At 43.4% G+C, this 23,404-nt stretch overlaps 1 long non-coding RNA gene across 1 annotated transcript in view; it reads right to left on the bottom strand.

Moving 5' to 3' along the window:
• Positions 1–375: 375 nt before the first annotated feature.
• Positions 376–23,404, bottom strand: part of LOC109443577 (uncharacterized) — a 272,823-nt gene continuing 249,794 nt past the window's right edge. The window contains exons 4-5 of the long non-coding RNA XR_012489505.1: positions 22,211–22,331; positions 376–1,499 (exon numbers count right to left, since the gene is read on the bottom strand). This is a non-coding gene — a long non-coding RNA (uncharacterized LOC109443577). The remainder of the gene's footprint in view (positions 1,500–22,210; positions 22,332–23,404) is intronic.

Here is a 23,404-nt window from a genome sequence, read left to right as displayed (position 1 = left end):
TTTAATTTTCTTGTGAATACCTTCCTTTCTATATTGTATCTTCTTGAGGGCAAAAACTGTATCTTACTCATCTCTCAGTCCCCAGGACTGGCACAGAACGGGTACTAGTGAACTAAACTGACCCATATTCATAAATTCCTAGGATGGAAAATTGAGCATCCACAGGAAGAAGGCAGCATGTGTGCTATGTGAGCAAGCAACACCATTCTGCCACAAAGGAGAAATGGACAAGGGAACTGAGGGTTCAAAGCCAGGGGAACAGAAGACCAAGAGGGTACAACATGCAAAAGTGCAGAGTTGTTCCAAGTAAGGCCAAGTATTATATCACTACGCACTCTTCAAATTGGAGGATGCAAAACAAGAGTACCCTATATGTCTTTCTGAAGCAAGACATTTATTGAAAGGTTTGGAAAACCAAGTACTTTAAGAAGAACCATCCCTTCCCACAGAGCAGGGGAGGGAAGAAGGGCCCCAGGAAAAAGTCCAGTCTCTGAAGTTGCACCCAGCTGGGAGCCAAAGAGCTGGATCTGCAACAAGGGTGGTCCCTCCTGTTTCCCAGGGAGCTCCAGGCCGTCCTCCAAGGAGGTCCTTCTGAAGGCCCCGGCGATGCTGGATACCATGGCTGTGACTCCCAGGCAGATGGCATCATGGTACTGTTCACATCTCCATTGTCCGTTGGACCAAGTCCTCTCGCCACAGCTCCTGAGACACACCATGCATATTTCTTGTACTGCTGGCCTCTGGCCGATCTCCCCCACCACGTGGTTGGGCTCCCTGAACCTTAGCTTCATCCAGTTCACCCTTTAAAATGCAGGGAGCACGGCTGGACCTCCCTGGAGTCTTGTTCTAGCTCTGCCTTTGCCGTCCAGATTCTAAAAGGGCTTTACCTGACTGCGTTTGCAGTACCCCTTCTTGGGCGAAGACAGAAGAGTTTTCTTAAAAATGTCAAGCACCTCCTAGCCACCCGCCACGGGCCCCGCTTGATGTCATCAGGGTTTCCACTGTTGCTGGTGATGCTGGAGAGAGAGTCCCCAGGGTGATATTGGGAGGCTGGGCTAAGGATGGTGGTGCTGGAACCTGGACTGAGCTCTGGAGTAGCGGTCCTGGACCCTGCTCTGTGCTCAGGAGCGGTGTTCCTGGAGCCGGGTCTGTGTTCGGGAGCAGTGTTCCTGGAGCCGGGTCTGTGTTCGGGAGCAGTGTTCCTGGAGCCGGGTCTGTGCTCAGGAATGGTGTTCCCAGAGCCCAGTCTGTGATCGGGAGCGGTGTTCCTGGGGTTGGATCTGTGCTCTGGAGTAGAGGGTTCAGCAGTGGTGGTCTGAGGCTCCAGCTGCGTTCAGGAGGTGAGGTCCTGAAGCCCCAGCTGTCCTCTGAAGTGATGGTCCTGGAGCTCCAGCTGTGCTTGGGAATGGAGGGCTCAGGAGTGGCGGTCCTGGAGACCCAGCTGGCCTCTAGTGCTTTCTCACTCCTGGTCATTTTCTCTCACCGACTCTCAATTTTGCCTACAATAGAAAGATTTTTCACATTCAAATGGTTTCCAGACACACTCTGCTTTGGATCAGAGATAAAGGCAGTGAGATAAACTAAATTCTGGCTTGGTTCCTTCTCTAACTTAACTTCTATCCTGTGCAAGGAAGCCGGTGAGTGTTGGGGAGAAAATGAGTAAATGACATTGGCTCCTCTCTTGCCACCCTCCACATTAGCTCAGATGCCCACAAGTCTTCCTGAAATAAATAAATTTGTAATATGTATATATTTGGTCTTTGTCCCTGGTTCCTGGCACAGAGCTCCTAAAACCCTTGGAACCTTGAGGGATAAAAATGTCTTTTGTATGCTGATGACATGACTGGTAGTTGGGGGTCCCTGGAGAGCTTCAGGATGGGGGTGTTCACCAAAGGCCAGGCATAATTAGGGGGTTGGAACTGCCAGCCCCAATACCTGACCTCTGAGAAGGGGAGAGGGCGGGAGATGCAGTTCAATCACCAGTAGCCAATGATTTAACCGATTGTGCCTACGTAATGAAACCTCCATTAAAATCTCCCACATGACAGGGTTTGGAGAACTTCAGAGGTAGTGAACACATCGAAATGCTAGGAGGGTGTGACGTCCAGACAGGTCAAAGAAGCTCCACGTCGCTTTCTCCATACTTTGTCCTGTGTACCTCTTTCATCTGGCTGTTTCTGAGTTGTATCTTTTATAATAAATAGATACTAGAAAGTAGAGCGCTTCCCTGAGTTTTGTAAGTTGTTCTACTGAATTATGAAATCTGAGAAGGGGGTTTGTAGGAACCTCTGAATTTATAGCCAGTTGATCAGAACTCTCAGTGACAACCTGGTGCTTTCCACTGGCATCTGAAGTTGAGGCAGGGCGGTGGGGACAGGAGCAGTCTTCTGGGACTGAGCCCTGACCTTGTGGGATCTGGGGCTAACTCTAGGCAGATAGTGTCAGAATTGAAACGAATTCTAGAACACACAGCTGATGTTTGAGAGTTCACTGCTGGTGTCAGAAAACACCACAGAATGACTTCTGCTGAGGCTGATAAATCCTTCCCTCTCTCAACCAGACAAAGCTGATGGTAGAGTGTTGGCAAAAAGGTATAAGTATCTATAGCCCATCTGAGTGTATGACTCATTGTTTCTTACTCAATGGACGGAGAAAGATCTGGGCACCCAAGATGGAGAAGGAATGGAGTTAAGTGAGGAAAACTGATAACTTATCTTGCAATCCCCGCATCAGTTCAGGTAATTTAAACTCTTCTTGGGCAAGAACAAAACACAGATATACACAAAAAAGTCTGCTGGAGAGATTGAAGTCTACTGTATTTACTGCTCCTGAAGAAGAATGAGTTTCTATTGGAGATTTCTGGACACTCAGCAGTCTTCTTCAAGCTGGGGTTGCCACTCACTACAAGGGTCATGGAATGAATTTGGTGGGTCACGGCCTAGCATTCTGTTAGTTTTTAGAAGAGTTTAATTTGGGATTTGCCCCCACATTCACCTCAAATATACTAAAATAACCGATATTAACTTTTGTTGTCATAAATAATAAGGATATCATTTCACAAAACTGTATATCACGGTGGAAAAAAGATTGAAGAACAGTGCTCTGAATGGAATGTGAGGTAGTTTAAAGTCACCAGAAATGGATTAGGAGAACTCATTTGGACTTTGAGCTTCTAGAATGAGCAAATTGTTGGAAGGCAATTATATGAAACTAATGGTAAAGAAAGACTAACTTTGGGCAAGATTTTTTATGTAGATTCCCCTGGTGCTATCTCTGGTTGATAAGATTTTAGAATTCTCTCCAGTGATCAACTTCTCTCCTTTCTGACAGAGAGGGTAGGGAATACACCTGTACAAATGTATATGCTGCTTTTAGACAAATGGGGGAGGGCAGAAAGCTTTTCCTGTATCTGATGCTTCTCAATTGCCCTCAGCTCAAAATAATTCTTATGCCAAAATGCTATCTTTTAATAGGGCATATTCTGCTACCCTTCAACTGGAATGTCTATGAGGAATGGCCTTGTGGAATATATTTTTAAATGTTTTTTTGGTCACATTATACTCATACTGAAAAGCTAGATACTAAAATTAATGGACTTGTTTATTGTCAGAAAGCTTCTAAAGCTCTCAGATAGTTTTAAGCACAGAACTGGGAGGTTAAAAACTTCTCCGGGGTCAAGGCTGAAGTGGTTTTCTTAATAGTATATCCTAGGCCCTCACCACTGGCTGGACTATATCACATTGGTAAAGGAACACAAGTGGTGGGACAGAATAGAAATTGGGGAACTTTCTGGAAAAAAATTATTAACACTTATTAAGCACTTATGTGCCAGCTACTGTTCATAGACTTTACATGTATTTTACGATCTAATCATTACAAGTCTAAGGAAATTATTCTTCTGCATTGACAGGTGAATGCCAATTTCCCATTCTAACCTCAATTTTTAGGACCTACCACAAGATAAAGCATTCTCACTCTTGTTAAAAGACAACTCTAGAGTTCACATAGGTGTAAACAAACTACAATACTAGAATTTGCTCTGTCAGTAAAATAAAATGTCACAGTTTATTTCCCCTATCTTTATCAGATAGACAATAGGCCTTAGGTATGAAAGGCAACAGACATCTTAGGGAAGGGCTGAAGTCAGGGATCCTTCTTGAAAGTGATTTATTATGTGACTTATGCAAAATATAGAAAATGTGTCCAACTGGATATATGCTGTAGAAAGGGTGTCCCCCAAAAAGTATACACATTATAAGAATGGAAAAAACTGTATTAAAATAGTAATACATAGATTACGTCACAGAACTGGTGGCATGAGGTGAGCCTCTTAAAATCTCTCCTGGAATTTACAACAAATTGAACAACGATAATTCCATAAAAGACTTCCTGCACAGCAGACAGGCAAAACTAAGAGACACGCGACTGAAATCATCTAAAGATGGGCAAATTGGGAGAGCAGGTGAGGAAGGAAGGGGTAGTGTGGAGATATGGCCCATGCAGGCGCAGGACGTAGACCGAGCTCTGAGCTCCAAGCTCCCTGCATTCCGGAACTACCACAGCTGATGGAGAGGGAAGAACTCAGACTGTTAGTGCTCCACTTGTGGCCCACAGTCCCGCCTGAGGGGTCAGCATATAATACGGCTGAACCCAACGCTCACGGCAGAGACCTCAGAACAAAGACTGAGGGAAGAGTGAAAACAGAGGTTTAAGCCCTCACTGCCAAGCAGAGGTTGGAAGGCCTAGGCACGGAGCCTAGCTGACCCCTTCCTACCCTTCTAGAGCTTGCCTAGCCCCCACCTTCCCAGTGCTAGAAGCAGAAAGGTAGCAGTGTCAGATTAAAAAAAAAAAAGAATATTTACAGTTTTGAGAACTGTGGTCCACAGACATGGACTCACAGTCTAACTAATTCCGGTAAAGGGCAGGGAGCCTTGGGTGCAGGATTAGCTGTGCTGGTGGTCGCCATCATTGTTCAGCGCCACCTCTCACAACCATCTGCCTCTGCCCGCACCAATCTGGGTGGATCCCTGCAGGGGTAAACAGAGCTGCTGAAAGCCACTGAAACACACAGGTGCTGAATCTGGAGCAGGAAGAGCTTTGGAACTGCAGAAGCTCTCCACATCCCACCCCGGAGTCGGTGCCCAGTGACCCAAGCTACTTGCTCACAGAGGAGAAACCCACCTTCCAGGGAACCACCCCTTTGTGTGAGAAGACAGAACAGTACAGAGAAAATATAACACTACAGCATGAGAATAAAAGACTGTGGCATGAGAGAAAATAAATATTCCACCAACACATACTGGAAAGCAAACGAAAAACCTCTTCCTATCAACTTGTTGCAGAATCCACTCCTATACATGCCTAGGATGAGAAATAATAAATCATTAATTGCCATGAATAACCAAGGTAACAAGGCAGCTCAGAAAGAAAATGAAAAGTCTCCAGAAAATTAACGTAAAGAAATAGAAATATGTGACCTAAATGACAGAGAATTCAAGATTGCAGTTCTGTAAAAACTCTGATGCAAGAAAAGATAGACAGGCAGCTTAATGAACTCACAAACACAAGCAAAGAACAAAATGAACATTTTACCAAGAGATTGAAATTTTAAAAAAGAATTTTTAAAATAGAATTTTTAAATAGAATTTAAATAGAATTTCTGGAGATTAAGAACTCAATAAAAGAAATGAAGAATGAAACAGCCAGCTTAGGTAGTAGAGTTGACCAGATGGAAGAAAGAATCAGTGAAGACAGAGATCTGGAAATGACACAGATGGAAGAGGAGAAAGACTTGAGATTAAAAGAAAAGACAGAACTCTACAAGAACTTTCTGACTCCATCAGAAAGAGCAATATAAGAATAATGGGTATACCAGAAAGGGAAGAAAGGGAAAAGGGAACAGAAAGTATATTCAAACAAATAGTCAACGAGAACTTCACAAACTTGTGGAAAGAACTGAATCCTCGAATCCTAGAGGCAAATAGAACACACCTAATTACCTCAACCCCAACAGGCCTTCTCCAAGGCACATTGTATTGAAGCTGTCAAAAATTAATGAGAAAGCAAGAATCCTCAAGTCAGCCAGAGAAAAGAAGATTGTAACCTACAAAGGAAAGCCCATTAGATTATCATCAGATTTTTCAGCAGCAAGGAGTGAGAAATATTTGAAATCAAATATTGAAACTATTGAAAGAGAGAAATTATGAGCCAAGAATAATATATCCAGCAAAGATATCCTTTAGATATGAAGAAGGAATAAAGACCTTTCCAAACATACAGAAGCTGAGGGAAATTTACAACACACGACCTGCACTACAAGACATATTGAAGGAGGCTATTCAACCAGCATAAATAGGGATAACTTGTGACAACCAAACCATAAAAGGGGGAGAGTAAAGGCCTGAACCAGAATATGGGAATGGAGAAAGTAAGCGTGCTGAAGAAAAAGGAATACTCTAAATAAGAAACTTTCTTCCATATAAACTTAATGGTAACCACTCAAAAAAAAAAAAAAATCAAGAACTGAAATACGTAATGTAATAAAAGAAGAAACAGAGGGAAACATCATAGAATACCACCAAACAGAAATAATAGACAACAACAAAAAGACAAAGAAACAATGGAGACACAGTCTTACCTGAAAAACAAAGGTAGAATGACAGGAAATCCTCACATATCAATAATTACTCTAAATGTAAGTGGATTGAACTCACCAATAAAAAGGCACAGAGTAGCAGATTGGATCAAAAAAACGAAACCCAACCATATGCTGTCTCCAAGAGACACATCTCAGCTACAAGGACAAGCATAGACTCAAAGTGAAAGGGTGGAAATTGACACTCCAAGCAAATGGTACCCAGAGAAAATCAGGTGTAGCCATAATGATATCAGATGAAACAGACTTCAGGGTGAAAAACATAACAAAAGACAAAGATGGACATTTCATAATGGTAAAGGGGACTACACAACAAGAATACATAACAGTCATTAATATTTATGCCCCCAATCAAGGAGCACCGAAATATACAAAGCAACTACTAACAGAACTAAAGGGAGAAATTGACCAAAACACAATTATACTAGGGTACCTAAATACATCATTGATAGCTATGGATAGATCATCAAAACAGAAAATACATAATGAAATAGCAGCCCTAAATGACACATTAGATGAAATGGACATAATTGACATTTATAGAGCACTTCATCCTAAAACATCACACTATGCATTTTTTTTTTCTAGTGTACATGGAACATTCTCAAGGATAGACCATATATTGGACATAAAACTAACCTCAGCAAATTTAAGAAGATTGAAATCATACCAAGCATATTCTCTGATCACAAGGCTTGAAATTGGATATCAACTGCAAAAAGAAAGCAGGAAAAACCGCAAATACGTGGAGATTAAACAACATACTTTTAAAGAATGACTTGGTCAAAGAAGATATTAGAGGAGAGATCAAAAGATACTTACAAACAAATGAGAATGAAAATATATCCTACCAAAATTTTTGGGATGCGGCGAAAGCAGTTTTAAGATGGAAATTTATATTAGTATAGGACTATCTCAAGAAACAAGAAAAATCTCAGATAAATAACCTTATGTTATACCTGAAAGAACTAGAAAAAGAAGAACAAATGAAACTCAAGGTCAGCTGAACAAAGGAAATAATAAAAATCAGAGCAGAAGTAAATGAAATAGAGAACAAAAAGACAATATAAAAAATTAATGTGACAAAGAGCTGGTTCTTTGAAAAGATTAACAAAATTGACAAACCCTTGGCTAGACTCACTAAGATACAAAGAGAGAAGACACGAATAAACAAAATCAGGAATGAAAGAGGGGAAGTTATCACGGACACCCCAGAAATACAAAGGATCATCCAAGAATACTATGAAGGACTATATGCCACCAAGTTCAATACCCTAGAAGAAATGGACAAGATTAGAAACATATAGCCTTCCTAGGCTGAATCATGAAGAACTGGAAAATCTAAACAGACCGATCACCAGTAACAAAATTGAATCAGTCATCCAAAACCTTCCCAAAAGCAAATATCTGGGACCAGATGGCTTCACTAGTGAATTCTACCAAACCTTCAAAGAGGATCTAATACCAATCCTGCTCAAACTCTTCAAAAAATTGAAGAAGAGACAGTACTCCCTAACTCATTTTATGAGGCAAACATTACCCTGATACCAACACCTGGCAAGGACAGCACAAAAAAAGAAAACTACGGACCAATATCTCTGATGAATACAGATGCAAAAATCCTAACTAAAATTCTAGCAAATACAATGCAGCAATGCATTAAAAAGATTATTCATCAAGACCAAGTGGGGTTCATCCCAGGGGCACAAGGATGGTTCAACATACGCAAATCCATCAATGTGATACACCACAGAAACAAAATAAAGGACAGAAATCATATTATATCAATTGATGCAGAAAAAGCATTTGACAAGATACACATCCATTTATGATTAAAACACTTAATAAAACAGGTATAGAAAGAAAATACCTTAACATAATAAAGGCCATATTTGACAAACCCTCAGCTAATCTCATAATTAACAATGAAAAACTGAAGCCTTTTGCTCTACATTCAGGAACACGGCAGGGCTGTCCCCTATCACCTATGCTTTTCAACATAGTGTTAGAAGTCATTGCCAGAGCAATCTGGCAAGAGAAAAAATAAAAGGCATCCAAATTGGGAATGAAGAAGTTAAATTGTCACTCTTTGCGGATGACATGATGCTATATACAGAAAACCCTAAAGACTCCACGAAAAAGCTATTAGGAACAATCAACGAATACAGTAAAGTTGCTGGCTACAAAATCAACCTACAACAGTCCATTGGATTCCTATATAATAACAATGAAATCTCAGAAAAAGAAATTAAAAAAAAAATTCCTTTTGCAATTGCAGCAAAAAGAATAAAATACCTAGGAATAAACTGAACCAAGGATGTGAAATTACAATTACTGTCATTTTTTTTTGATACTGACAATGAAAATTACATACACTTTCTTTAGAAATGGTATTTTAATTAAGTGAAATAGGGTAGCAAGTAGTTCCAAATGGATTTCAAAAGGGTGTTGCCTTAACTTTCTAGATTTGTAAGTCTTTATGAAAATTTTCTTGGGGCCTGGTTTAAATGCCCTAACTTTAGTGCTGAGCCAGCTCTAGACTGCCTGAAGAACCATCAAACACCCCTAATAATGAGGTCAATTTGACATGACAAACTGGTAGTAAAGAGCACTTTATACAACAGTAAAAAAACCTGTACTCCCTGTATTACAGTGAAGCCCACAGATGTCCGATGAGAGTGGGGAGGGGCACAGGAGATCCCTGCAAGGTGGATTCTTCCCATTAGAATTGGACATTGGTGTGAGCCAGTGTTTCTAAGCTGCATTTGGCAGGATGCCTGCTTCACAGAATCCTGATAGGAAGGATGTTAAAAATAAATGAGAAGCGCTCTGTGGGAAGATGAATTTCAGATTCTCTGAGCTGAGCAAAGCCAAAGGGTTATCTTATTGTAGGAATTCTCAGTGATTTAAATTTGCTAAACTGATTTGTAAATATCTGAGGGAGGAGGGAGAACATGGCACAGAACACTTCCCAAACTTTTCGGGACTTGGAAAGTGTTTCTGAGAAACAGTCCAAGGCATTAGAGTTCTGGGTTCCCCTTAGGGAGCCTCCTGTCTTGGTCCTGGGGGCATCACTGGAGGGGACGTGTGGTGAGCAGGACAATGTGTGGCCCACAGTGTCATAGAGCCTGTTGAAGCCTCAGTGGTCTAGGGCCCTCTGGCCACCTGGGCTGGCACCTGACGACACCATTACTTTCCCCTTTGCCCATGGTGCTCCTTCATGACGTTCAGACAACAGTCCATGGTGATTACACAGGAGGACGCACAGGCTCCAGCTCCAAAATATCTGGTTCATTTGCTTACATTCTTTGAAGTTCTGTTTTCCCATGAAAATCAGAAAACCAATGCCAAGTGTCTATTTACACTGTGAAAAGAAAGTAGTTAAGACCCATGCATTTGTCCCCAAGTAACTCTGAATCTGCTGGGGTTTGAAAGGGATAGTCCCCTGGGATCCAGAGTGCTGGAGACCTGTCTTGCCAATCACCTTCTCACTGCCCTCCCTCAGAGGTTCTGGAGACTGTTATGTACCCAAGGAACACAAACATGCCTGATGCTATCGCTGTGTTTACAGCTATTTGACCCTTGAGCTCCGGTGAAGACTTGAGGTCTAAGTGGAACTTCTAGTTCCCTTTCCTTTCACAGACCTAAGTCCCAGTATCTAGCACTGTCCAGCCACCAGAAAAAGTGGGGTGGGGTGTGGGCACTAGGATGGCTGGAAACTAAGGTTGGCTCGGTGGACTCACAGCTGCCAGCCTGGAGAAGCTGGAAAAGTAAGAAAGAAGGCTGACAGGTCCACATCAAGCCTATAAGTTTGATTGACCCCAGCCCATGGGTCAGAGAAGATTAGCGGGAGCATGTCCCTCACTCTTCTTTCTCTGGGTAACATGAGCCCCACCTGAAAGAGCTGGTTTTCCATTTCTGAGCCTGTGGATTCTGATCCTGGCCCTGGGATCCCAGACTCTACTGAATAGCATCTAACTCGTCAGCCGGCACACTTATGCACCTCAGGTACATTGAGATGCCCCAGAGATACAGAGTTCTTCTATTTTTTGTTGTAATTCTTCTCCTATTAAGAAATATTTCCTTATATATAACCTCGTGCTTTTGTACTGTTCTTTGTGGAGACAAAAAACAGCTGTTTTCTGTGGATGAGTCTAACAGGGTTATGTGTGGATGAGTCTTCTGTACACTTAAAGATTCTTGATCTTACTTTATCTAGGCTGAAAAGTCCAGTCTTAATCTCTTTTTGTAAATCTTGTTTTCCTTTTTTTGTTCACCATATTGTGAGTGTCCCTCAAAAAAGGTTCTTTAAATTTGTTAATCATTAGAATCATCTGGAGACCTTTCTAAACATATTAAAGCACACATCTCTCTCTAGAACTTCTGCATAAGAATTATAGGGGCAGGGGTGGTTTATAGGTTGGGCAGCAATTACCATTCTTAAACAGCACAAATAAATTATTGGGATCTTGATGAAGTGTGTACCCAGCGTACAGTCTCCCTTTCTCAGGGATTGGCACCCAATCTTCAGAGGAGGGTCTGGCATCTACGTTAGCATTAGCCTCATGGATGGACAGACTTCTGGTCCAAACAAGACCAGAGTACTTTTCCCACAGTTTGGAGATGAAACTTAGAGATAAGAGGTTGCTCTCTGAATGTGAACAGAAATATGAGCCGGACAAAAGGGTGACACCAAATTATGACATGAAGATAAAGAGTAGATAAAGATGGCCTTCAGAGAAGAAGTAGAATGAAGCAGATGCTGTCTGAGAGATTCAGGAGGTAAAAAGCAAGCATTGCGATGACTCTCTAGGCAGTGGGTGAGTCCCTGCATTCCTGCCCTGGAGTTTCATGAAACAGTCTATGTCCTATGTGGTAGAAGTTCTCTTTTTGCCTAACCTGGATAAAGTAGATTTTCATTAGCAACCACGAAAGGGACCTACCAAATACAGAACTAACAGCTGTACCGGAATACTTGATAAGCTCACAGCTTATGTGTTCTGTCCCTCTTGACTCGCTATGGAACTCTCTATTTTGCTTTCTTGAGAGGACACATGCTTTCTTGACTTCTAAATGGTATTTCATTAACAACAACTGACTACACAATTTTAATACAGACCAAACTCTGAATGAGTACTGAATGGTCTTCCATGGAAAAATCTTTCCAATTCTTTCAATAGGGAAAAACAAAATAAACAAAAACACCTCACTAATATATACTAACTAATGCATTCACTGAACATCCTGTTAAATCAATACTATTATTGGCCCATTTTACATGTGAGGAAACTGTGGCAAAGGGAAAGGAAATCACTTTCCTTAGGTCACAGAGTTTGTCAAGGTGAAGCTAAGATTTAGACCCAGATGTGACTATGCAGTCCAAGATTTCAACCATTTTGCTATATTTGGGTTGAAACCAAAGCTCATTGGTTGAAAGCAAATGTCTGAATGCCACTTGAGAAGTAATGTGCGAACATTGTTTCTTAACCATGAGAGCAGTCCAGTTAGGAATCTACAGGAAGAAGCAACTAAGGAAGGTGAGAGGGCTCTGGCAGTTTTCATAGATGAGTCAGGATGAATTACAGGGATGGAGTTGCCATCTTACCATTTATTCCCTCCTTTAAACAGACTCCTGATTTTATTCCTATATGCACCCCTTCCCCAAGTGGTCCATGTTCTAGGGCAGGCTGGCCTCCATGAAAGGACCTGCTGTGTCCAAATGCTAAAGGGGCTTTACCTGACATTGTTTGCAGTACCCCTTTGGCGGAAGACAGACCGGTTTTGTAATAAAGTTCAAGCACCTCCTAGCCACCCGCCGTGGGCCCCGCTTGATGTCATCAGGGTTTCCACTCTTGCTGGTGATGCTGTGGCTGGAGAGAGAGTCCCCAGGGTGACATCGGAGGCTGGGCTAAGGATGGTGGTGCTGGAACCTGGACTGAGCTCCAGAGTAGCAGTCCTGGACCATGGTCTGTGCTCGGGAGCGGTGTTCCTGGAGCCGGGTCTCTGCTTGGGAGTTGTGTTCCTGGAGCCTGGTCTGTGCTTGGGAGTGGTGTTCCTGGAGCCTGGTCTGTGCTCAGGAGCGGTGTTCCTGGAGCCTGGTCTGTGCACGGGAGTGGAGGGTTCAGCAGTGATGGTCCTGGAACCCCAGCTGTTCTTCAGAGTGGAAGTCCTGGAGCCCCAGCAGTGCTTGGGAATGGTAGTCCTGGAGCCTCGGCTGGCCTCTGAAGTGGCGGTCTTCGATCCCGTGCTGGATGAGGTGGTGGTGGTCCTGGACTTAGAAACGGTGGTGCTGTACTCCAGGATGGCTCTAAGACCGGCACACTCTTGGGCCTTCTCCCCTGGCTCATGGTCCATAGGCTGCTGCTCAGCCTGCTGGAAAGCAGACCACTCTGATTGAACCTTCTGGGCTGGGGAGGGACTGTGGCTCTGGAACTGAGGAGGATGGAAGGGCTTTACATTGATGGTTTGATACTTGTGTTTTGGTTTGTGGATGTGTAACATGCGGTATGTGGCCATGATGTTGTTGTTATAAGTTTTGTGTGATAATGTGTCCTGGATATCTTCCCTGTGAATGCCCAGATTCACCATCTTTTTTATTATCCAAGGGTCTATGGCATCACTGGGTGGCTGGATGTAAGGTTTCAGTTCTTGTTGGCCCATGTTTAGCCACGGATCTGGCATGATGGTCTTCAGAATTTCTCTCTGCTCAGGGATGATGGTTAGCAGTTTTTTGATTAAACTTTCCACCTCAGTGGATAAGATGGTACGACATACCGCCCTCTGACTATCTTCTTCTCCATCCTTCCCCAGTTCTTTGCCTTGAAAGGCAGGGTGTTCGTGAGCATCTCAAACAGCATCACGCCCAGACTCCAGATGTCCACGGCACAACCGTCATATGTTTCACACAGGAACACTTCCGGGGCTATGTAAGGCAGAGTGCCACAAAAACATGCTGAGTTGATGGACGTTGGAGGATGCGCCAACGCCAAAGTCTGTAAGTTTAGAATTCATGTGAGCGTCTAACAGCACGTTTTCTGGCGTCAGGTCCCTGTGAGCAACGCCCTTCTCGTGGCAGTAGTGCACTGCTGACACCAGCTGCCGGAAGATGCCGCGGGCCTTGTTCTCCGACCTGCAGCCGTGGTCATAAAGGTAGTCTAGCATGTTCCCTCCGGTCACCAGCTCCATGACTAGGAAGAGGTATCCCGGCGAGGTGATCACATGGAATAGCTGGACGATGTTAGGATGGTGCAAGTCTGCCATGCAGCAGACTTCGTGCAGGAGAGACAGGTGCGTTCTGTCGGAGGCCCATTGGTCCATGACTTTCACAGCCACCATCGTCTTCGTGAGAATGTGCTTGCCCAACACGACCTTGCCATAGGAGCCCTCTCCGATGATTCCCTGGAGCTCGTAATGGGCACTGACGGGCTCCTGGTCAACACGGATGTCTGTAAAGTCACATGACATGGTGACTGGGCAACTACGCTCACTGATGATATTAACTATGCTCTCCAACTGTGCTAATACGCAATAATAAGTATACTGACTATGCTGACTAAATCTAGTAACTGTATCGACAATATTACTGTGCTAATAAACAATACCACACTAAAAGGTCCAAGTCCAACAGGTCACCACAAATCAGCTTCCTGGGCTATAACAGCCAGGGCCTGATATAGCAGCTTTGGGCAATTCCCTCACACTAGTGCTTTATGAGGTCAGAGCCAAAAACTGACCATATGTGGCTAAGGATAAACTACAGTGGTTTTCTCAGTTTGGGCTTTCAAGACCCCTTTACTCTGAAAAAAAGGGGGGTCCCAAAGAAATATTTGTTTATGTGGCATATTAAAGACTGATATTTACTTTATTAGAATTTAAAGTCTGTAGGATGCTTAAAAAAAAAAAAATACGAGTATTAGAATGTTTTTCCAGGGGTGGATAGTGCTGCATTTTGAAAGCCCCTAAGATGATTTGTTTCCACTCCCTCCACCAAGAAATGGTGCTGCCCCTTGAGAAGCATTACTTGGATGTATAATAAAGTAACTTATTATGTAAAATGCTCATTGAAAAGGTATCTACAAGCAATTGTTCTGTATAACCACCTGTGCTTATTAATACCTAGCTTAGCTGAGTAGTTCCCTGAGAAAATACTTTCATGTGTGTATTCAGTTTCCATACCTTCAGTTTTTTTGTTTGTTGGTCGGTTTTGTTTTTAAATAAATGGAACCTTGTTAAAAGTGAAAAGTAAATATTTAAATAAATAAATTTCTAGGATGTGGATACTGCTTTTTCGTTGTCCTTTGGCCACTCTCCAGTAAGGCTGAGCTTTCTGTTTAATGATGCCTCTTCCACTAGCCATCCTGCCCATGGGATAACCAGCAGAACCACAAGTCGGGTGGGAGGTTAATAAGAGGGACAGGAAACAAGTGTCCATATCCAAATAAGTTTAGGGAATTCTTAATAGAGTAATAGGTATTGCAGGACTTTCCAGATCTTTCATATGGTAATATGAATTATGACTCTAAAAGAAGGGAGGTATAATGACAACTCAGTGTCCTTACTATTGTGGGGGGTCTTGTTTCCATGTTATATTATTTTAGCAACACTGAAGAGACCAACATGGCCACGGCCTACCAATGAAATAACTCAGACCTACTGGGTTATCAAAGTTCTCTGTCTGACCTTTAAAATCATATGGCTGTAATTTGCATGTTCCTCTGAACTAGAGTTGTGATGTATGTAAATGTCATGGTTCACATATATATTCTACTTCTTGTTTGTTTCCTTCAGAGTTCTTACTGCTCCTTCCTTCCTTCCTTCTTTCCTCCTCTTCCTCCCTCCTTCCGTCCTTTCTTTTTTTCCTTCCTTCCTCTCTTCCTTCTCAGCCTTCACCTTCTCCCCCTTCTGCCTCCCTCCCTCTCTCTAGCGCTCTCCCTCCCTGCCTCCATATTTTGTTTTGTTAATTCATTTATTGTGGTTCTCCCCCAACATACATACCGTGAGAGAAGGAAGTTTATCTGTCTTTTTCACCATCAAAAGTCCAGGGCCTAGAACATCACCTAGTGTAGAATTTAAACCCTTGAAAGATATTTAGCAATGAAAGAAATATCCCTTTTTGATCATGCAAAATTTAAATAAATGCGGATCAGACGTCAGTCCCAAGTGATCTGTTTGCTGAGCTGACCCATTACTTGACTTTTTAAAGAAAATCACCTTGTTGTTTAGGGACACAGAATACCGGTGGAGTAAATCTCCTATTGAAACACCGAATAATTCCTAGACAGATTATATTTGCGGAAATAGGGAAATCCCTGAGGCCATGCATGAGGATAAAGCACAAGCTCCGTGAAGTCAGGGCCTTGGTAGATGCGCCAGCTGCTCATCTTGTACAGAGAAAGAGGTACCTTTGAATGGAGATGTAAAGCCATGATTGATGGGCCCATGAGCATCATGGGGAATTTCTATTTTGCTTGAATTCCTTTTTCCAGTTTCCAATTGCATTTTGGGCTTTCTGTAAGATTCCCGACAAAAAATCCCTATTTCTCTTGTTGGTAAGTCATTTGAGTATTTATATTTGTCATTATCACTGAGGACCAAAGACCTAGTCAATCAGTGGATGAAAACACAGTATGTGATCGTGTTCATATTCCATCATGCTGCAATAAAATAGATAAGGTTTCAGGGTCCGATCCTCCTGCCCTTTCAAAAGATTTCTCCTAACCTGCGGCTGTAATTGACAGCATCTATCTAGCATCTCAGGAAACCGGCCAAAGTAATTTCTTTTTCTGTCTCTTATTACAATGGCTTGAGTGGTCAGATACCGAAACATATATGACTTAGATGAGAGGAAATGGCAGCATTTTACTACAATGCCAGAGAAGCAATTATTGCATGCAAGGACGTTTACTAAAAAATGCCTGTCTTAGAATGCACCTCGGCAGGAAAAATGATGTAAGACCTTCTGCCAGAGTCCACTTCTTTTTAAATATTACCAAAGCAGAGAAAGTTACTGGAGCTCACCAAGGAAGTGTATTTCTAAACAGTATTTCTAGGAAAGTTTTTCATTCACCTAATAATACATGTGTTTTCACTTCTTGGCCTCTTAAGTTTTCTCAACTTTCCTGAATTCTTTAACTGGTACTGTGTGGTGCAATTTTTATTCTCAGCACTTAACTCATGACAAATGCAGGGGCTGTGGCTGTGGCCATCAAGGTCAGTCCCCATCGGTCAGAAAATGGGGATGTTTGTTACTTTGATTTAAAGTTTCATATACAGAAAGAAATCTTATTTCCTTATTTCTCAGTTATTTGGAGATGGGAAAGAATCCTACATACTAAAATTTGGTACATTCAAAATCCATGTTTTCTAAACTATGCTCCAGTTTTTATTTAAAAGATTGCAAAAGAAAAAGTAATGTAGCCATTTTAAGTTGAGGACTAACAGGACTGGAAAAACTCTGGAACCCAGGTAATCTGCATCACTGAGCAGAAGCCTGATGTCTAGTGGTGATGATTTTCCTGAGAGATGTCAGAACAAACGTGGCACTTCCTATACTCCCCCGATGGCTTAACGGTTACATTGAAGGTGCCTGCAGGTGTTTCTGAATTTTGTCTGTCTGAGTAAATGAATGAGGGAATGAATGAGCGATGCAGCAAGATAGGAAATGAGGTGCCTTTAAGCTTGAAGGCGTCTATTTCTGTAGCGAGTACCTATCAACAATGAGGCATCATGTAATTGGAGAAAATGCCACTAAGTTATATATTTGTTGAGAGGATTTTTCTCTACATCAAAGGGGTGAGTTCCATGAAATAAAGACCTATCTGTTTTGCTCACCGTAGTTTTCTAAAAGCTCCAACATGATAGTTTTGAATCCATGCTTGGTTTTCCATTATAAAGTTATTCATTATTCCATAGTACCCCCCAATCCTCTACTTCTGCACATGAACTGGTACCCATTGCAAACTCAGTCTGCTCCCAGCTACTTTGCTGGAATCATCAGCCTCCCTTAAAGGAAAGTGATCTGCCACGTCCAGAGTCAGCAGGGGTCTCTCAGGAATGAATGGCCGTCTCAAATCTTATGGCCTTTTTTGGTAAAGAGGGTTAGAGAAGATTGTATAGACTTCTAAGATAAAATTTGGCAATCAATATTTTCGCTGACCTTACATGTCAATCCCAACTTTTGGTCTCTCAGATGCTATTTTTTCCAACTGCTCAGAGAAAGCAGATTGGGCAGCAAATGTGTCCACCAGAAACTGATAAACACTGAGAACCTAAACGAAAGGCAACCATGCACATGAGATAGGAGGCATTGTGCCTCTGCTCCAAGAGCTTCTGTCCGCTTGAGGAGACAGATTATCATTCAGACAACAGGAAAAAACGTGAAAATAATCACAGGGCAATCTATACACCAAAATGCAGTGTTGTCTTGAAATATTCTTATTATGATAAAACTAATACATGGGCGGCCAGATGCCTCAGTTGGTTAGAGAGTGAGCTCTCTACAAACAAGGTTGCTGGTTCGATTCCCACATGGGCCAGTGTGAGCTGTTCCCTCTGAAGACCACGAGCTGCCACTGAGCTTTCGGAGGGGTGGCCAGATGGTTCAGCTGGTTAGAGCTGAGCTCTCAACAAGGTTGCTGGTTCAAACCATGGGATGGTGTACTGCGCCCCATGCAACTAAAGATTGAAAACAGCGACTGGACTTAGAGCTGAGATGCACACTTGTCATGCGGGGCAGCCTGCGGGGTCTCAGCTCCCGCTCCCCATATAAGAATGCAGGACATGGTGAGGCCAAAAAGGAACACCCACGGAGCCATAGGTAGGGAAGTCAGACCACTGTAGTCTCACTGGAGGCTGGATTCACACGACATGTCACCTGCTGTCCGCTTTTCTGCCAACCGACCAACTACTTGCTAACTGAAATCCGTGCTTGCCAGGCACCATCTTCTTGCTAGCCCCCGTTTTCTGCTAGCGTAGCCACAGCAGTTATATTATTGGCCCATCCAATCACAGTTGATGGCCATTTACTACCCAAGTGAGCACCTTTCCACGTGAGGCCGAGAGCCTGGAAACTGAGCTCCTGGCTCTGTCCCCACACTCCACCCCTACAGGGTCTCACCTCACAATCTACGCGACAAGCGTCTTCCGCGAGGGGCCCTGTGCAAGGAGCCTGGAGGTGAATGCAATATCCTGGACACAGTCAGGATCTCTGGGCACAGCCAGGGTTTATCAGGGCACCACCAGTACTTCTGGGCACACCCAGACTTCCTGGGCTTCTTAGGGTACCACCAGTCTCCCCGGGCACAGCCAGGGCCTCTCAGGGCACTGCCACTCTCTCTGGTTACAGCCAGACTTACTGGACTCAGACAGGGCTCTCAGGGCACCACCACTCTCTCTGGGCAAAGCCCGACTTCCTGGACACAGCCAGGGCCTCTCAGAGTACCGCCAGTCTTTCTGGGCACCGCCAGACTTCCTCACATATACTCCACGGTGGCTGGTCGAGACACAAAAGCAAACATCCACCAGTTCCACTACATGGTGGTACCTTCCCAAGCAAACAGTCAAGCAGTCCATTAAATTAGGGATAGAAGGCAATTCCCCATAGTCCATAGTCATTCAACAGAACTCTGTGTTAGCCTCACAATGTGTGCCCTCTCTGCAGGGCGAGGGCTCCAAGTCCTCCCCAACCTGGGGGTGAGGACCTCAGCAAGTACTTCCCAGCCCACAGGGCCGCAACAACCTTCGCTTTCTCCGGCCTATGCTGGTTGGGGAACCGTCCACATCTTCCCACCCCTCCATGGGGGTCCAGCTCTCCGGCAGCTGCTCCTCCTGGTCTTCCTGAGACTGAGTCACAAACTGCTCCACCACACTTCAGGGAGCTTTGGCTGGCACCGTACCCTGCTCGCTGCGCCATTTGTCATGCAGGGCGGCCTGCGGGGTCTCAGCTCCCGCTCCCCACATAAGAACGCAGGAAATGGTGAGGCCAAAAAAGAACACCCACGCAGCCATAGGTAGGGGAGTCATACCACTATAGTCTCGCTGGCGGCTGGGTTGGAGACACAGGAAGCAGGAGCCACACTGTCCTTTTGCACACTTATGTACTTTTTTTATGTACTTTTGCACACTTATGTAGTATTTAGAAGATGAAAATAAACTATTTAAAAAACCTAATACAGAATGGCAGCAGCGAGGTGGACTTCTTGAGTTCCCCTCCAGAGCTTACCACAAACTGAATGTCTACAACCCATCAAAGGACTCTCTGCTCATCACACAGAACAGCTGAGAGACTCATACGAGGATTACTTGAAGGTGGGCAAACTGGCGAGCAGGGGAAGAGAGAAGGGAGCGGAGTGGAGACACAGGAGAGCCCAGGACGGAACAGAGACCACAAGAGCCAGGAGATGGGCTCTTTCCCTGCATCCTACAGCTGATCTCTCCCACTGAGAGCAGCATATTCAGCATTTGAGGCAGTAACCTCAGCTGAGAACTCCAGCTGGGCCCTAGGTTGGACAAACGACACAAACGCCATACCCGGGCCCCTCCCCCCCACTCTCCCAATCCTACCCCCGCCCTTCCAGAGACTTAAGCTGGCCCCTGAACTGAGGAGTAGTGTCAGATTTCAGAGGAGCCACAGTGCTCTGGATCTGGGAAGACTCAGTGGCAGCTCTGACCCAGGAAAGAGGCTGGGAAGAGTGTGACACAGCTGGGCTGGGAGAGAGAAGACCCCTCCACCCTCAGCCCCCACCCTTTCTGGCCTGCCTAGGGCAGGGCAATTATAACTTCAGAGACACTCCCAGGGATCAGCAGTAGGCAGCAGACGCAGCTCTGGGCTTTCAGCAGCTCACAACTTTAGAGAGATGTGCCTCTCTCTCCTCAATGCTCACAAAATAAATGTCAGTCCACTTATACTTGCTCTTCAGTGATACCATCCTCATCATAATGAGAACATGATGATGGGAAGTCTTCAAACCACAGGGAAGTGCTCTGTTTGAGTTTAGCAAAATGTCTCAGCACATTATCATTTCTCCACTGGCTAAGACAAATTCTGCCCACACTGTAATAGGATAGCAGTTGGAAGCAGAGGTTTATGCAAATGGCTGATAATATACTATGGTTCTTCTAGAGCAAGCGACCTTGCACTTTAACGATAGGAGAGAAAGATACCACTGCCATTCAGAACTCTTTTGAAGAAACAATGTTTGGAAACTTTAAATGACAAGTACAACTGTGGTAGTTTTAATACGTGTTCCCAAATTGTTTGATGCTCCTCCCTTCAAGAGGTGGGGTGTAATTCTCCTCCCCTTGAATGCGGCTGGGCTTAGTGACTCACTGCTCACAAATAGAATAAAGAGGAAGTTGCGTGACTTTGGAGATTAATTCATAAAAGCCACTGTTCTGTCTTTCACCGCTCTCTTACTCTCCCTGTCTCTTGGATCACTGGCTCTGGGGAAAGCCAGCTGCCATGTCCTAAGGACATTCTGGAAAGGCTCACATAGAAAGGAACTCAGGCCTCCTGCTAAGAGCCAAGTGAGGGAGCCAACTTGAAAGTGAATCTTCCAGTCATGGTCAAGCCTTGAGATAGATCAGTGTAAGCCTACTCACCTCCTCAACACAACTTCATGAGAGCCCTGAGCCACACTACTTAGCTAAACCACTCCTGAATTTCTGACCTTTAGAAACTGAGAGATAATAAAGGTTGGTTGTTTTCATCAACTAAGTTTGGGGGTAACTCACTATGCAACAACTTTGCTAATGTTAAACTGTTCTTTGATTTAGAAAGAAGAGAAAGGGAAGGGGAAGCAGGAATTGAGACCAGGATTCAGTTCTACAGTTTAACCAAGGCAAACAACGCTCGATGTTATCTGGACTTCTTTCCCTGGAGATCAAGTAATTGTACAAAGACACAGGGTATTTCTTAGAAATGATTTTTCAAATTAATCCATCTTCCTAAATAGATGTCCTCGAGCTGATATCCTACCTGGCAGTTGAGGAAGCTACACAGAATATCACACCTACTTCCCACCAGGAATTTCCAAACTGCTACTCTATTTAAAAGTCATTTAAATAGGATATGTTGTATAAGTTGTCCCTGAATAGAGGCTAGGGAAGGGATGTGCATACAGCAGGCACTCAATAAATGTGTTTTGGTGTTAGCAATGGGCTGTTGTGTTTATTCTTTTCATTAGCAGACACTCACACCCAAGTCAAAAAGACCAAACCAAAATAAAACGTAGAAAAAGGTTAAAATCATGCCCCTATTTCCTTGCAATCATACATGGGGACTTTCTTTTCAAACACAAACCTGGAGTTTGGCATATTCCATGAGACAGTGGCACGAGAAGTTACTCTAAGAGAAAAGCAAGTGTTTGATGATTGTGTATTCTAACACTGAAGACGGAAAATCTGCCCAGCAACTCATAAATCCGTGAACACTTGACAGAAAAATATGCTTTGGCAGCATTGCTTACTGCATTCTTTAAAAGGAAAATTGAAAACATAGGATCACAAGGGTCAGATGGTTATTACTGGAAGCTGGCTGTTACAAAACGTAATACGTACCATTTCCCCATCTAAATTGCATTGCTTTGTCCAAGTCACCTGATGGCGCTTGGCATAAGGTGTTTTCTGATGTAGAGAACCACCGAGGTTTCCAAAAGTGCATCCATTTCAAAGTGGGGGCCTGAAAAACACCAACAACGATAGAAAAACGGTAGTTTTTGTAACCTCAGCACCACAGAAAATAGTTTGACAAGAAATAGTTTACAATAAAAGAAGCTTTATTATTAAACACATATAGTACTATTCAGCACAATCTGCTGTTGAGGGTAACTTCCGAAAGTAGGTCTTTTAGCGTCTCACTCTATATTAGGATTTTAAGAAACTGAACACTTTATCCATCAAGGTATCTTCACAACATTTTTTTTTGTGTGTGAATGGGTCTATATGCCAATAAGGAGAATTTTTTCTTAAGTACCAAATAATAGCAACGATCAAGGACGTAGAGAGAGGAAAGGAGGTCAAATAACAATTAAATTGAACCACAACTTCACATGAACCGGCACATGTGGTTTAGCAAGATTTCTAAGGTCAGCTAATTACAAAATTCTGTAGATGTAATAATTGGCCTATATAATAAGCTTTTAACAGAATGTCACCTGGACGCCCCAACTCTAAAAACCTCTAATGCCATTTTGGTTTGAGTAGCCAGTTTTCGCTTTAAAACAGCAACTGAGTCTAGACTCTAGAATATGGTGGTATTAATTTGAAAACCTGGAAGGAGGAAAACTATCAGTGTCTCTTGAGTGACTCAAAACAACATTCCTCATAAATGTCTGTAGAAAATCAAGAAGGAGCATCGTCCATGAGGAGGAGGCACGGGGCTCCCCCCTTCACCCCCCCGAGTATGAAGCAGGCTCTTGGTGTTGCTTAGCTGAAACCGCCATTTGTCATTGATGCGCTTTCGTCCCTTCCTCTGTGAGAGTAAGAGGAAGAGGACATAGGCTGAGAGGTTTGGAGGGTGGGGGGTGGGGGGCGGAGGGGGAACATCCTAGCTACATTAATGGTATCCACAGATTTAAAGGGAGCAGGAAAGATGCATGTGGAGCCAAGAAAAGCAAGTGTTTAGCAATCCATTTGATTTCTAAGAGACGACTGGAATTTCATTGCTCTGAAGAGAGAGGGAGAAAAGTTGATACCCATTTGGAAGAAAATGAAAGTTTCCATTAATTCACCTGTTAAATGCTGGTATTTGCT

The sequence above is a fragment of the Rhinolophus sinicus genome, linkage group LG10 (assembly GCF_036562045.2).
Source record: "Rhinolophus sinicus isolate RSC01 linkage group LG10, ASM3656204v1, whole genome shotgun sequence".
Taxonomy (NCBI): Eukaryota; Metazoa; Chordata; class Mammalia; order Chiroptera; family Rhinolophidae; genus Rhinolophus; species Rhinolophus sinicus.
The sequence above is the reverse complement of the archived record's forward strand: the minus strand, read 5'-3'. Positions and strand labels throughout refer to the sequence as shown.